Genomic DNA, 16,027 nt, shown 5'->3' with positions numbered 1-16,027 from the left:
GTCAGCAAGTGTGTGTGTGTGCATGAAGGGACACGGGCGCAGCTCAGGGCGCGGCTGGTCTCATGCAGGGGTCCAGATGGACGCAGGGAGGGGGGTAAACTTGATTCAAGGGTTTTTGGAGAGAGTGACAAGAGTGACAAAATTTCTCTGGAGCTCAAACTGTGCTGCCAGCATGTTCTCTCCTGGCCCGCCTTCTGCCCCCCACTGTCACCTGTTAACCCCCACCCCTTTGCCCTGCTCAGGGATTGGCTTTGAGACAGGGCACGCACACACACACTTGGAATAGGCATGAAAACTGGTATGGATTTAAAGTCTTTCTTTCAGTGTAAACAAGCCAAATATATTACATTGATTTTACTGAAAATAAAAACATTACATTTTTTTTAAACAACACAAATGTGACTCCCAAATGAATAATACCAGAGGGCAATAAGCAGTAAAACAGTTTTGTTAAAACATTATTTTCTATCAAATAATAAAATAATGTTAAGTATTTTTTTTAATGAGACAATCACTCTGACCGTTTGCTCCTTATAAACATACCAAAATGAATTTTAATAGCCTACAGAAATTACCATATTGATCATGGAAGGGGTATAATTAAACAATATTTACAACATAATATAATTAAACGATATTTACAACAATTTTAAATGTTGTTTAATTGTTTGATGTTTGTTGAACCACCAATTTGTTTATGTGGGAGTATCACTTTAGTTATGTTATGTTTTTTGTATCCATCAAAAAATAAATAAAATAATACAAATAAAATTGTGTCACTTCATATGGTACATTAGGTATTTTTTATTGTAAAAAAAAAAAAAAAATGGACAAACCTGTGCCCAAACAGAAAAAGATTTTATATCCTAAAAGGTTATATCTTTTATATAAAAAGGTACTATATTTTATACAGCCACTGTCCTGTTTCTTAAGTCTCTTCTAAATTTCATCTCCTGTTTCCCCTCCTAATTCTATCATTCTTACACTCTCTATAATAAGACTCTTTTGTGTCCTTGATCAGTGTGACCTACAGTGCTTTCTGTGGGAATATTCTCTGTCTTTTATGAAATTAGCCTGGATACAGAGTGGGAACGCTGTGGCTGTTTAGTCCACCCCGCGGGCCAGTAGATCCGTTGGACCCGGTCCCATGGTAAGGGTGCAGAGAAGATCAGACGTCCCCTTACACGCACTGTCCTTCAGAAACATCTCCATGGGGGCATCATTAATCTGGACCTCATAGAAACACAGAGGAACTATTTGGCTTGAAGAGACTGAAATTTATAAATTGGGGTGGCATACCATATATGCATGCTATATGTTGAAGCAAAGGTGAACATTTTCTTTGCTCTTTTTCCTCCATACCTCTATTTTTCCCATTTCTCTCTCCCACTCTCTGTATCTCTGGTCTTACACTTTTCATATCTCCTCCAAATACCCTCTTGACCCTACAGCCATCTTCATTTCAGTTACAACCGTGACACACACACATACACACACACGTCACATTTACATTTCAAACTGGCACTGTGTCTGCCACACATTCATTATTTACCAGCCCCTGGCCACGAGTGCCTGATCTCTCTCACTCTCTCCATCTCTCTCTGTGTCTGTCTCCCTGTGACTCCTATCCTCTTCTCTCCCATCTCCACTTCCTGTTTTACATTGTGGATGGTGAAAGTTATGACTACAACGTAATTATGGTTCTCAGCATGGCCAAATCATTCCAATCGCTCTCATTAACTTGGAGGGGGGAAAAAAAACAGAGAGGAACGTTTACGGAAATGGACGCAACTTGTCTGCAATAGGCCTACATGTCTTGATATAATAACTCACATTTTTAAAGATGGAAATGTAATTTGTTTTCTATTATCACAATAACACAATTAAATTAACAGATGAGGAAATTTTAATGTATTACCGGTTTTGCCATTTTGCCTCTCTGTTATGCACTCACATATAGATAAATAAATAAATAGTTTCTTCATTCTTTCTCTAGTCAAAACGTTTTAAACAAAACACGTTTCCCTGTGAATAGTTATAACTAATAAAGGTTGTCCTCAATTTCATTGTCTGTCCTGTAATATCCCCTTTTATATATATCATTTTGTAATTTTCCTAATTAAGTAAGTAAGTAATTGTCTTTCAGGAAATCCTTTTTTGTCTAAATCATGAAAACGACAACACAAACATCAGTAAATAATGGAATTGGATTTGATTAATTCTGTGATGTTTTGTGGTATTACTGGTTTGTCTCACTTTAAACATGCCACCCTCTTAGATACTGTAAATGTACAGAAATTGACACTGTAAAAAAAAAATATTGATGGTTTAACTTAAAAAAGTAAGAAACCTGGTTGCCTTAAAATTTTAAGTTCATTGAACTGGACAAAGTGAGTTATTACAATGAACAGATTAATTTAACCATCAGAAACTCAAAATTATATAAATTATTTAAGTTGATTTGACAAAAGAAAAAATGTTGTGATTACTACACTGTAAAAAATATTGTTGGTTGAACTTAAAAAAGTAAGTAACCTGGGTTACTTTAAAATTTTAAGTTGATTGAACTGTAAAAAGTGAGTTAATACAATGAAGTAGATTAATTTAACCATCAGAAACTCAAAATAATAAGTTATCTCAACTAAATAAATTATTATAAAGTTGATTTGACAAAAGAAAATATGTTGTGATAACAAATCTTGAAAATATTTGTTAGCTAAATTTCAATTCCTTATGGATTAAATGGCTACCTTAAGCTCTTTATTTAATAGGCACTCATAATATATATATATATATATATATATATATATATAATGTTTCATTTCTGCATAAGAGGAATGACCCAGCCACCTTGATATGAAGCTTTAAGTGTGAAGTCTGGATAAGTGTGGGGGGCAGCAGTCTGTGTATACTGTCACTGAGTTGGTGTTAGAATGTAGGCACAAATTTCACATTTTGTTGAGGCCAAGACACAGTTTAGTAATGCTAATCTGCCAGGTGCTATTTACAGTACAAAATGTTCTTGAATGTGATAAAGGTGACATCAAACTCCGTAAGATCCTATACTAATGGTATACAAATCTTTTGGGACTAACGTCTAAATATGAATGGTTACACTTTATTTTAAGGTGTCATTGTTACAGTGTAATTATATATTTAAGTACTGAGTAATATTAATAAAAAATATTATTAGAGGTTTTGGATGAGGGTTAGTTGCATGCAATTATGCATAACTTACTGTTATTACTATGGTAAGTAAGGACACTGTAAAATAAAGTGTTCCCGAATATCTAAATATGTTGGATCATTGAAATACATATTCAGGGATAATATGGATAAATATAAAGTACTTGCTCTACTCAGCTGTGTCTCTTAAAATATGTGTTGTCAAGTTTGGCTAATGTGTTACCTAAAATCTAAGTGAACTCAACCATTAATGTTGTAAGAACCGGTAACTTTGCTTTGCAATTAAAATGTTGTTTAAATTTTAAGCAGAAATTAAAGGCAGAAGTGTTATGCACCTTCATTTGGCAAAATAAATGGAATGCATTGAAAACGGTCCAAGATCACCAAAGGGAAAACAAATCACACAGAGCAACTATTTACAACAAAACGGCATCAATTATTCAAAAAAGCTAAAACATCTATGAAATCTACTTAAATGCCTCCATTAATTCCTATGTTTTAACCAAGCATGCAATTAAATTCAAGCACAAGGGCATTTTGGGTATTATTCGCCTCTAACACTTAAAGGACAACTCCGGCGCAAAATGAACCTTTGGTCTAATTACACATTGTTACCTAGTCAACCGTTATCAGAGATTTGTTTTCATGATTGCCGAATGTAAATAGTTTTAACTCTAAAAATAGTTTAGCCTATAACGCTAGTATAATGCTAGTATATGGGGCATAGAGTAATGACAAATAAAAATCGCTTGTTATTACCACTAACAAGGCTCAAAATAGCCCCACACTAACACGACAGCATAACAAGGGTCCCTACATTCAAACAGAAGCATTGAGAACTTTGTCAGTGTCCAAACAGTTTAATAAGAAGATATTTTATACACACAGTAAACTTCGCGAATACAGGAAGAAGCCATCTTGGAAAAATAGTCTCTACCAGTCGATCTACGAACGCCGATCCAAGTGTGCTGGTGAGATGTGAATCAGGTGATAAAGTGAGTGCAAACAGTAGGCTACGTGTACATATTGAAGATAAGAAAACGGTTTGTGTTTGTGTTTCTTCTGGAAACAACGGACCCTACGAGATTCTGCGTTCGTAGATCGACTGGTAGAGACTTTTTTTCAAAGATGGCTTCTTCCTGTATTCGCGAAGTTGACTGTGTGTATAAAATATCTTCTTATTAAACTGTATGGACACTGACAAAGTTCTCAATGCTTCGGTTTGAATGTAGGGACCCTTGTTATGCTGTCGTGTTAGTGTGGGGCTATTTTGAGCCTTGTTAGTGGTAATAACAAGCGATTTTTATTTGTCATTACTCTATGCCCCATATACCAGCATTATACTAGCGTTATAGGCTAAACTGTTTTTAGAGATAAAACTATTTACATTCGGCAAATATTAAAACAAATCTCAGAAAACGGTTGACTAGGTAGCAATGTGTAATTAGACCAAAGGTTCATTTTGCGCCGGAGTTGTCCTTTAAAACCATTTTATTTTGAAGCCAAAGAAGTTCAGTTAATGTAATTATGAATCCAAACACAGAAATTCGAAGTAATGGTTAATATGTTTATTAACACGTTCGTGCCATTGAAACTCGTCTTGAACCAACACGTTCAAAGAGTACTTTTCTAAGAACTTGAACAATGTGATTTGACACTAGATTTTTTTCCCTTTTCTTTATTATGGACAGTGTGTCATTGACTCATTTGCCAGGTGGAATGTTTACAGCACAAATTCAAATTCTACCTCCTTCAGATGAACTATCTCAAAGATCCTGAACTTTCCAATATAATTTCAAATCACTGCAGTACACTGAAACGGTGAATTTGATGTTTAATTGTATTTTTATCTGCCAGCTCATTGCATTTAAACAGCATCAGCTGTGCGTCTGCTCCAAGCAGTTTATGATGTACAAACAATCTTCAACATACCACCTCCTTCTTCGACACACACACACACACACACACACACACACACACACACACACACACACACACACACACACACACACACACACACACACACACACACACACACACACACACACACACACACACACACACACACACACAATCACATGAGGTGTAAATGAACTGAATAGAGACGGATAGCTGTGGGCTGCAAGCAGGCGGGATTGGTTTGACCTGCTGACATGCTGCGTGCAGGTATTGGCGGCTCTGTGTGGGCCGAGCACTTATCCCCTCTTTCCACTGTCAGGAGAGCCCACACGGGCCTCACCGCTGACCTGCAGCTGCATGAGCACCGTCTGTTTCATCCAGGTGCACTATGTATGGCCATATATTCGTGTAAACAAACACACACACACACATTTACACCCGTTCACACACGTACGACATCGCAAAGATGCAGTTTTGAACGCAGGTGGCGAGTGAACCCACAACTGTATCACTGCCAAGATATGATCAGGTATCCAGCGTATGTGCGTATGGTCCACATATGTTTGCTCAGATTTGCTATTTAATAGAAGCCCTGCGTGACTCAGGGACAGAACAGCTTTCCTCCAAAAATGCCCTTTGACTACAGGGAAAAGAGTTAAGTATACCTAATATAATGCACATGTGAGACTGAAATGATTCTTTTGTAAATTGCTTTAAAAAAAAGAGATCGAGAGAGGGGGAAAAAAAACCATGGCATGCAGGACTAGAGAACTGCGTTTGTGGTATGTAACTCGTTGTACTTAACAGGGTCACGTCAGTTTCCCGAAATGGTGATAAAATAGTCGCACCTCCGTCATTGGAACCATGTCGGTTCAGATGTATGGGATTGTTGTGATGACGTCACACGCAGGTGGTAGAGTACATTGACAATTAATGTCATATTATTATAGTTCATTTACATGAACAAAAGAAAACCATTCATTATGCAGTATGTAATTGGTGCACACTTTACTAACATATGTGTTTATTCAATCAGCAGTTTTCTCTACAACAGGAGAAAATGACCCCTGAAATTCCGTTACACGGAAGAAATGACCCCTGAAATTCATACATTATGGCATATTATAATGCAACTTATTAGGCCTATATTTATAGAATAGGAATGCATAGAATATAATAGCCTAATCAATGACTGTACCACCAAGGCTAGATATACGTATAAAGGCTATAATTTTTCATCATTTTTGCCAACAATGAACCATTAATTTGTTTAGTTTATAATATGTTTTATTTTTAATTTCAACCGCACCTCTGTGCGGTTGAAATTAAAAATGTATAACATTCAAAACTCATCGACTTAGACTGGATTTTAAGAAAAATAAACAGTTCTCTGTAGCCTTGTGCAAACTCATTCAATAGAATTAATAATTTTTTTAATTTAGTAGTTTTTCTTATCAAATGTCTTCGGAAACTCCTTTTCCTCGATTAACTGAAGCCTATGTGTTAAAACGCATTTGCAGCTGCATGCATAGCCGTGTATATATCTATGCTGCATACACTCTCAGAACAAAAGGTACAAAAGCTGTCACTGGGGCTGTACCTTTTCAAAAGGTAAACGTTTGTCCATTTTAAGTGTTAATATGAGCATTTTAGGTGCTAAAATGTACATTTTAGGTGTTGATATGTACATTTTAGGTGTTAATGTGTACATTTTAGGTGCTAAAAAGTACATTTTAGTTGTTAATATGTACATTTTATGTCCTAATATGTACATTTTAGGTGCAAATATGTCCATTTTAGGTCCTAATATGTTCATTTTAGGTCCTTACATTTTAGGTGCTAATATGTATATTTGAACTGCTAATATGTACATTTTAAGGAGCTAAGTACATTTTAGGTGCTAATATGTACATTTTAGGTACTAATATGTACATTTTAGGTGTTAATATATACATTTTAGGTGCTTAAATGTACCACTAAGGTACCAATATGCAGCCTTTGGGTACAAAAGTGTACCTTTTGAAAAAGTACAGCCCCAGTGACAGCTTTTGTACCTTTTTTTTCTGAGAGTGTATATCTATGCCGTCTGGCTCGCTCAATTGTGCTGCAGCAACTGCACATCCAATGGCGCGGGCGCCTCTGTCGTGCGACCAATGAGACAACTCTACGTCATTACACGTCAGAGCCCGCCAAGGGGGCGCCAAATCCCTGAATTTTCCATTATAGCAGGTCTTCGTTCATTCATAGTCTGACTCTGTCTGACTTAGAAGCTATGTGTCTCTCATGGATTTACACTGAATTGATCAGCCGGAACCACTTCCTTTAGCACCCGATGTACTCGTTACATCATATGCTAATGATGCATCTAGACTAATTTTAGTCTTTGTGTTCATTCGGAGGTTTACTGTTGTCAGCCAGATCTGTAGTCAACCGGATCCGGGTCGTATCCAGATCATATGTTGGACCTGGGCCTATGGTGTAGTCCAGGACCAAGATCCACCAACGCATTCTCATCCTTTAGCGTCATATCGACAGAACGGCGCTATACTACGCACATGACACCCGTTATCGTTAATATAACATGTGCTGTGATGGTTAGGTTTAGGTGTGCGGTAGGGTAGGGTAGTCTCATATTACGCGAAAGGATTTATGACGCCTTGGGTTCGCGTGAATATTAACGATAAAGGGTGCCATGTGCGTAGTATAGCGCCGGTTTGTCATATAGCGTTCTATGTGACGCTAAAGGATGAGAATGGGCTGGATCCACAGCCAAATCCAGGCTGTATCCATATCAAATGATGGACCTGAGGTCATGTCTGCACCTAGACCAGCCCATTCTCATTCCAAGACGTCATCTAACTGACGCTTTTGACCATACGTCAACATCCAACGTTTTAGAACACCCTTTAACGTCAGTTAGATGACGCTATCTAACCTTAACCCTACCCCAGACCTAAAGGTAAAGCATCAGTTGGATGACGCCCTAGGATCGTCATCTAACTGACGTTAAAGGGTACCCTAAAACGTCGGATGTTGACTTATGGTCAAAAGTGTCAGTTAGATGACGTCTTGGGATGAGAATGTGTTGCCTAGACACAACCACAAGGCATCCCTGAAGAGTCAGCAGAGATTGTGTCAATTAGACTCTCCCCTGTGAAGGCCTCATCGACACTTAACATTCAACAATATTATTGATCTGCCAGCATTGACACCAGTAATGAGAACTGAACCGAGCTGAATGATGACATCACTGTTTTCTCCAGAGCGTCTACATAAATTAATTACATGAATATCTTTTTTACAACAAAAATGAACCATCACTGAACTTACTTAAGTTGGACTATGACGCTATCTTCCAGATCTGTTGTGCAGCAGAAACAAACTTTGTTGCATTATTTTCCTGTTATCGCTGTGAAGCTGCTTGGAAACAATTTGTATTATAAAAAGTGCTGTATAAATAAAGGTGACTTAACAAGACTTGACACAGAATCGCTGAACTTGACAGAACATCAGAACTTGTGACCATAGTTGACTAACAATGCTTTTGGGAAACGCACCCCAGGTGGAGAAAGATGCATCTGTTTGACACTCACAAAGATCCATATAGAAAGCTTTTATATGGCACACGATGAGACAAATACATCTCGCCACTATCACCTGGACCTCCTCAGGTGTCGGCTAACAGATTTCTGTCCATGTCTGGCATGAGAGGACAGGAGCCAAGGGGTGGGGGTAGAGAATGTGCAACATTTCACGCTCTTAACTGGGCTGAGCTCTCATAGACAAATAGTTAAAGCTGAAGCAGAGGAAAAAACATATGATGCGAAAACAACACCTGTTATTGGTGCGAGAGCGAGTCGAGCGCCAAGTTCCTGTTGACTGACAGAAGCTGCCAGAGCTGGAGAAAAGAAACGTGCTTGATTTCAGTCCTACACGCAAGCAACCACGTTCCTGGATTCGATCCTCACTAAATCTTTTACTCCTTCCAGTCGGTGCTTATGGACTAGCCCCCCTAATGGCGTCCAACACAGGTCGTCTGCATGGGGGCTCGTTTAACGGGAAGAGAGAGCGGTAAGCACACCCAGAGGAGGGATAAGGCAGCCAGGCTGGTGCCTGAGACTTGGCTGGGGTCCCTGGCTCTGAGACTGGAGCTAGCTCCTGCAGCAGGTGGCTGCCTACCTGCCTGCAGAAAAAGAGACAGAAAACAGGTTCTCACGGCAGGCTCTGGTGGAGCCAGGATTGCCTGCCAAGGTCTTCTGTCAGACTGAGCTGGTTTAGAGAGAGAGAGAGAGAGAGAGAGCGAGAGTGTGCATTGAACTGCTTCATTACCACGGCAACAGCCAGATTCAAAAGTGGTGCCTGCCAAGAGGCCCCATTCAACCCACAATATACCACAATTCAGTGAGCACATTCCTCCAGAACAGGAAATGCAGATATGTTTTACTTTACTGCTTTCTGATTAAGCTCCAAACAACGTTTTACAGAATCATCTGTAACATACTGAAACCAAGGTGGTGTTATATAGTCGAAGCTCTTCGGAGACTAGTTCCAGCAGTGTGATGTAGTGTGTGAGGTGTCATGACTGTAACTTTGTGGTGGGCAAGCTAATTTAAATTGGAAATCCTAAGATAGTGAGGTTGTCCTGACTAACCATTACTTGAAATCAAGTTACTACAGATGCATGAGTGTTTCTAACACAACCGCTGAGGGAGTGACAGCAAATTTGACATTTTTTCTCTATTCTGACCATGAGAATGCAATTATATTTGTCACATTTTAAATTCACGACTATTGAAGTTTACCCAACTATGATGACTTCCACTTCTGAGGACACTGGAAATGCGAAAAGGATCCATAACAGATTTCCCTTACATCTCAAATACATGTGAAAAAAAAAAATGTTCAAAATGACTTGGTCCCACTTTAGATTAGGGTCCAATTCTCAATATTCAATAACAATTAACTACTAACAATTAACTTACTTTTGCCTTAATAAACTCCTAATTACTGCTTATTAAAAGTTAATATAGTAGTGTGTAGGTCATGCAGAATAAGGCATTAACAGTATAGTACTAATAAACAACCAATATCCTAGTAATATGCATGCCAATAAGCAACTAGTTAATAATGAGAATTGGACCCTAACTTAAAGTGTTACTGAAGAATTATATTGAAATATAAATTTTATATTAGGGTAAAATCATTTTATTTTATATACAATTATTAATTAACATTTTTAAGTTTTTGTCAATTAAATGTTCCACATGACATTTTACAACCTGAAAGCTGTGTCATAAAAAGTCAAATTTTCTCATTTAAAAGAGTTCTTTACATTGGCACACAGTCACGAGGGTCCGCAGGGCACGTCCATTTTGCCAAGTTAGACACGTTCCTGGGTCAACATATTTTGTTGATCCTGGAACAACATTACTTTCCGAAAATGTTATGTTAACAATATCCCTACCCAGATGTTATCTCTAAAATCAGAGGGAAATAATAGGTGAATAGCACTGATGTAGAAGCATATAAGCCTATAAGCCTAAACTTGATATAAAACGGTAAACTTGTCCCTCAAATCTGATTGGTTGATTGGAATGTTGTTTTAGGATCAACAAAGATGTTGATCTAAGAACATGTTGAACTTTCTGAAATCAGTTTATGTGTTATTATACCAGTACTATACCAAAGGCTATCTTTTTAAGAATGACATTTTTACAAAAAAGTGTATCACCTCACTATTTCCCATATTTTTTATCAGAACTGCTGTGGAGTAGTAGCAGCACCATCAGTGTTCTAAGAGGACAGGATTTTCCAACTACGATGAATCCTTTTCTCCCAGACTGAAGGTTCAAATCCGACCGAAGCGATATACACATACAGATAATCTTACTGGGTTTAAAGGCATCACGTGCGACCCCCACTCATCCCCGGCATAACTGAGGGGGGAGCGTAGATGTGTTTGATGATTGTCTTCAATAAAAGAGAGCGAGCGAATGTGAGAGACAGAGAAAAGAGAGAGAGAGAGACACAGCTGTTTCTTCCCAGCAGAGTGCTGGTTTAGGGCTCAATTGTGCATTTTGCAGATAAAGTGACAAAACTACTGGAGGCGGTGTTGTGTGCAGCTGTTGCCACAGCAACCGTGATTTGGAGACCAGGTTCTCCATTACCAGTTCATTTAAGCTTCCTAATTGCATTCCACAGAATCTGGGACCACAACTGCTGCTGAGAGGGAAACATCCTTTTTACAGAGGGAAGAGAAAAAAGGGCAGCGTGACACTGCGAAGCTGGAGTAAAGATATGTTTAATACAAAGCACGCTTGAAATTATGCAATAATTTCACGTGAAGGTTCTAAAATAGCGAATGAACATACTCATCTGATCTTGTTCATTCACACAGCCCTTGCAAAAATATGCTGAAGTCAACATGGACCGCATTCACAACCCATTTGACATCCGCAATGTGATGCAAAGTGAATGAAACATTTTCAATGAGAAAAAATATGATGGGCGGGACTTGACGGAGTCAGGCAGTTAGAGGCAGAACCTGATTTCACCAAGTACAACATGTTGATCCAGAAGCAACATTCCAATCAACCAATCAGATTTGAGGGACAAGTTTACAGTTAAAGGGATACTCCACTTTTTTTGGAAATAGGCTTATTTTACAACTCCCCCAGAGTTGAACAGTTGGGTTTTACCGTTTTTGAATCCATTCAGCCGATTTTCCGATATTTAGAAGAATATCAGTAACCAGACAGTTTCTGGTCTCATTGACTTCCATAGTATATATTTTTTCCTATATGTCTGGTTAATGATATTCTTCTAAATATCAGAAATTCGGCTGAATACATTCAAAAATGGTAAAACTCAACTGTTTAACCCTGGGGGAGTGGTCAAATGAGCCTATTTCCAAAAAAAGTGGAGTATCCCTTTAAGGCTTACAACCATGGTTACGTGTTTCTACATCAGTGTTATTCACCAATCATTTCCCTCTGATGTTAAGGATATGGTTAGGATTGAATTCTCGGAAAGGAATGTTTTAATTTTCCAGGATAAACGAAATATGTTGATCCAGGAACGCGTCTACCATGACAAAATCAGGACTTGTCAGTTAGAGAGAATTTGAAAAAACAAAACAAAAAAAACATGCATGTGAGCAGAAGGTAAAAAAAAAAAACCCAATTATTGATGAATATACTTGTTGAAGACATGTTAACGTAGATAAAATCAAAAGCTTTAATTCACAATATAAAAGTCCAAAAAAGCTTTCAAATCTTCAGTCTGTCATTCTCGCATAGTTTGTAAAGTGATAATCGTGAGGCATGACATTATGTTGCATGTGTGAACGTGTGCGTGTGTGTGTGGGAGAGTGAAATAGCTCTAATTGTGCTGGGCCATGGCCTCTGAGCTCTATTATTCCATCCTATGGCAGCAGGTCATGCCTGTGGGGCCATCGGCCCTTTGAACCTCGGCAGGGCTGAACCTTTAGAGAAAGCCGGCCCACAATGCTTTTCTTCCGCGCCTCTCTTTTAGTGGGGTTTGAAATGATTGGTAACTGTTGAGCCACTGTTCTCTCCCTCGCTCCCCTGCTAGTGACCCTCTCTCCACTGTATCAGAGCCACTAGATAAGACAGCAGTCCAATTATCCGCACACTCTCCCTTTCTCTGTGTCGACACACACACAGACACACAGTTTAAGATCAGCAATCGAGGACTGCTGGCTCTCTCAATCAAATTATCTGCAAAGCTTCGACTGCGACAGTTCACCTCCAGTCCACAATAGGACAAGCCTAACGCGCAAACCGCATTTATAAAAAGAATAACGGAGTGACGTCCCACATCCGCATCTAAACAACTGCGTTCGCACCTTCACATGAGAGCACTCGGGGGTAGATTCAGAGCGACTGTGAAAGCACCCATCTGTCTGACAGCTCTGACTTGAGTGAGTTTCCCTTCTGAAAGAGTGCGGCCCAAGTGCAGCCTCCAATTCAGGATAAGCTGACCCCAAACTCAGAGTCTGACCTGGCCTTTGTGTTCTCTCACCCCTTTCCCTCGGCTTGCGCAAACAAAAGACCTCTGGCCCTTCCACGCTCTGCACCCAGCCGGCCCTTTCATGACTTTTTTTTTGCCATTTTTCTCCTATTCGATTATTTGATTTTTTTTTCTTTTTCTGGGGGGTTGGGGGGTGCTATTCGTTTCCTTCACGGCTCCCAGAAGTGGCACAATTTATATCGTTGCCAGGGAATTAGGACCCCCCGACCCCTTTGTTGTGGATTGTATGGTGGTTGGCTGAGGGCAGGGCTGGGGTGGATGTCCCTTTATTTCTCTATTAGATGAGGGCTTGGTTCCCACAGGAGCGCCGGGGAGCTATGAGGTAATGTTTACAGAGCCGAGCTCTGAGAGAGCGAGAGATGTAGTGTGTGTGTGTGTGAGTCACCGTGTAGGGGATGTACAATCCTTACAAATTGTTGTAAAGAAAATTTGAGTAACAATTAGGCATTTTGCTGTGGTGTTACCACAACCTCGTGAACGAGTTAGTTTTCAGCTGAAATGAAACTTGCGCGGACAGGCAAACAAACAGACACAAACAAAGCCACAAACACGTTGTTATCACACGCAGGCACGCTCTTTCTGCACCGGCGGATAACTGTAAAACTGAATATATAAGATATACACCCACACACACACTTCAACACACACAAACACAGAAGAGTGGAGGAAAGAGAGAGAGAGAGAGAGAGAGAGAGAGAGAGAGAGAGAGTCTGTTCTTTATAGTGTGGAGAGGACAGTAATGGACAGAGAGAGACTGAGAGGAAGGCATGCAAGGAGAGTAACTTGAACCATTATCATTTAATACTAAAAATATCATTCATATTTTTAAGGTGTTGATGCCTGAAGCTCTGATGTTTTCACTGGGATTTTACAGGCTGTAATTGTGTGTGTGTGTGTTTATGAGCCTCGGATTCAGATGAACATACTCATCTGAATATGTTGACTCACAGAGTCCTTACACACACACACACAGTCATCATGGACTGCTTTTGCAACCCATTTGACTTCCGCAATGAATTGACCCAACCTGAATTGATCAATAATCTTGTCAATAAAACTATTGATGGAAATACTTGTTGAAAAAGATAAATTGTGACTTTTAAAATTCTCTATACAACATAATTTTGCAAAAAAAAAAAAAAAAAAACATATACATTTAAAAATGTTCACTATGTAGGGGGAGGGATTTGATAAAATTCTGATAGCTTGCTATGTGAATAAATTAGATCTTTATTACAGTATAGCAGACTACTTACATAAAATGCTTAAAGGGGTGATGAACTGAGAAATCAAAATTTCCTTGAGCTTTTGACATCTAAGAGGTCATCATATTCTAAAAATATCCTTGTCAGTCCAATAAAAGCTTTTATTGACACCAGCCCCAGCAAATGACTTGTTTTTAAAAGTGGGGAACTATGACGTCAAAGAGGATCACCGCCCCCGCAGAAGAAGATCAACTACTACTTCAACACGGCCCGGTTTAGCCCCACCCACCGATTCGTGCATTACACGCAATCACACATAGCTAAATAGGCCTACCTCATGGTGACAAAATAGATCGAGCTACCGAGCAATGCAGAATATTGTGCAGTTCTTGGTTCTGAAAGACAGCCGCTGCTTATATGCTTCCTCTGGATTCCAATTGGACTGCATGGATAAACTTTATTTTTAATGACGTTCCAGCTGATGAGGGTAAATCATTGTCCGTCTGTTCGCTTCATTTCACTGAGGATTGTCCTGTAAACAAGACTGGATTTGCAGACCGATTAAGAGTAAAGAACGGTGCTGTGCCGTCTATATTGGATCTGACAGGAATTGTGCAACACACAGACTTTGGGTCGAATCATTCCGGTTGCCATTTTACAACATTTGACATTTTCAAAACAATTTTCCCCAAGTGCATCGACGGGACTCATTATAATATGCAAAATTCTTCTCCACTCACAGCAGTGGACATTTACTTCCAAGTCTTCAGTGTGGGACGCCCATAAAAACCCAGTGTTTGTTCATGTAGGCTAAAAACTTGGATACAAAATAACCTATTACTTATTCATTTGGATGTTTTTGGATGCAGAAAACAACCGAACGTCATAAGTTGACCTCAAACAACAATATAATAAAATTTAAAAAGCCAGTTTATGACCCCTTTAAAGGGGTGGTTCGGAATTTTGGACATCGGGCCTAATTTCCAAGTTAGCCTTATTTATCAGTGGAGACAGTTTTAAAAAAAATTCATCCACGTTGTTCCAGCTGCATAGCTGGTGCTAGGCTAGCGAGAGTCAACGGTAACTTAGCATGCCATTGAAAACAGTTTTACCCACTCCACAGTACACCAAAAGCAAATCAATTATAACGCCAGACTATCGATGTAAGTGTCTGTTGAGAGAATAATAATTTTAGAAATCAAACTATCCTTTTCATCTCAATGATTGCATTACATTTACAGGAACTAGTTTCTCAGCAGCGGCGGAATTTTACTTCACTCCGGTTAGTAACGTTGCTGCTCAAAAAGTAAACACGGAAGAGAAGCGCATGACAGTCGGGACGTCTAGCTTGCTTAGTAATAATTGTTGAGGTAAATGAAGGCAACATATTGATTTGGTGTGCATTTCGCAAATGCAAGAACAAACCTAATAAATGTTCATCGTGAAGTTTTCAAAAACTTCCTTTTGAAGATCCAGAAAGGATTCAACTTTGGATTATTTCTGCGGGCTTGGACAAGGATACACCGGCAGAGACTTCTTTCCAGATGCACCAACAGCTACAGATGTAGCTAAAGGTAATATATTTTGTTGGGCTACTCTAGCTAGCAAATGAAGCTAGCCCTTTCATAACTGATAGATCGACACTGACAACGTTAGGTTAGTGGAGAATATGTAACAGTTTAATG

Source organism: Pimephales promelas, chromosome 8 (assembly GCF_988280905.1).
Source record: "Pimephales promelas chromosome 8, fPimPro1.hap1.1, whole genome shotgun sequence".
NCBI lineage: Eukaryota > Metazoa > Chordata > Actinopteri > Cypriniformes > Leuciscidae > Pimephales > Pimephales promelas.
This window is presented reverse-complemented; position numbering follows the sequence as displayed.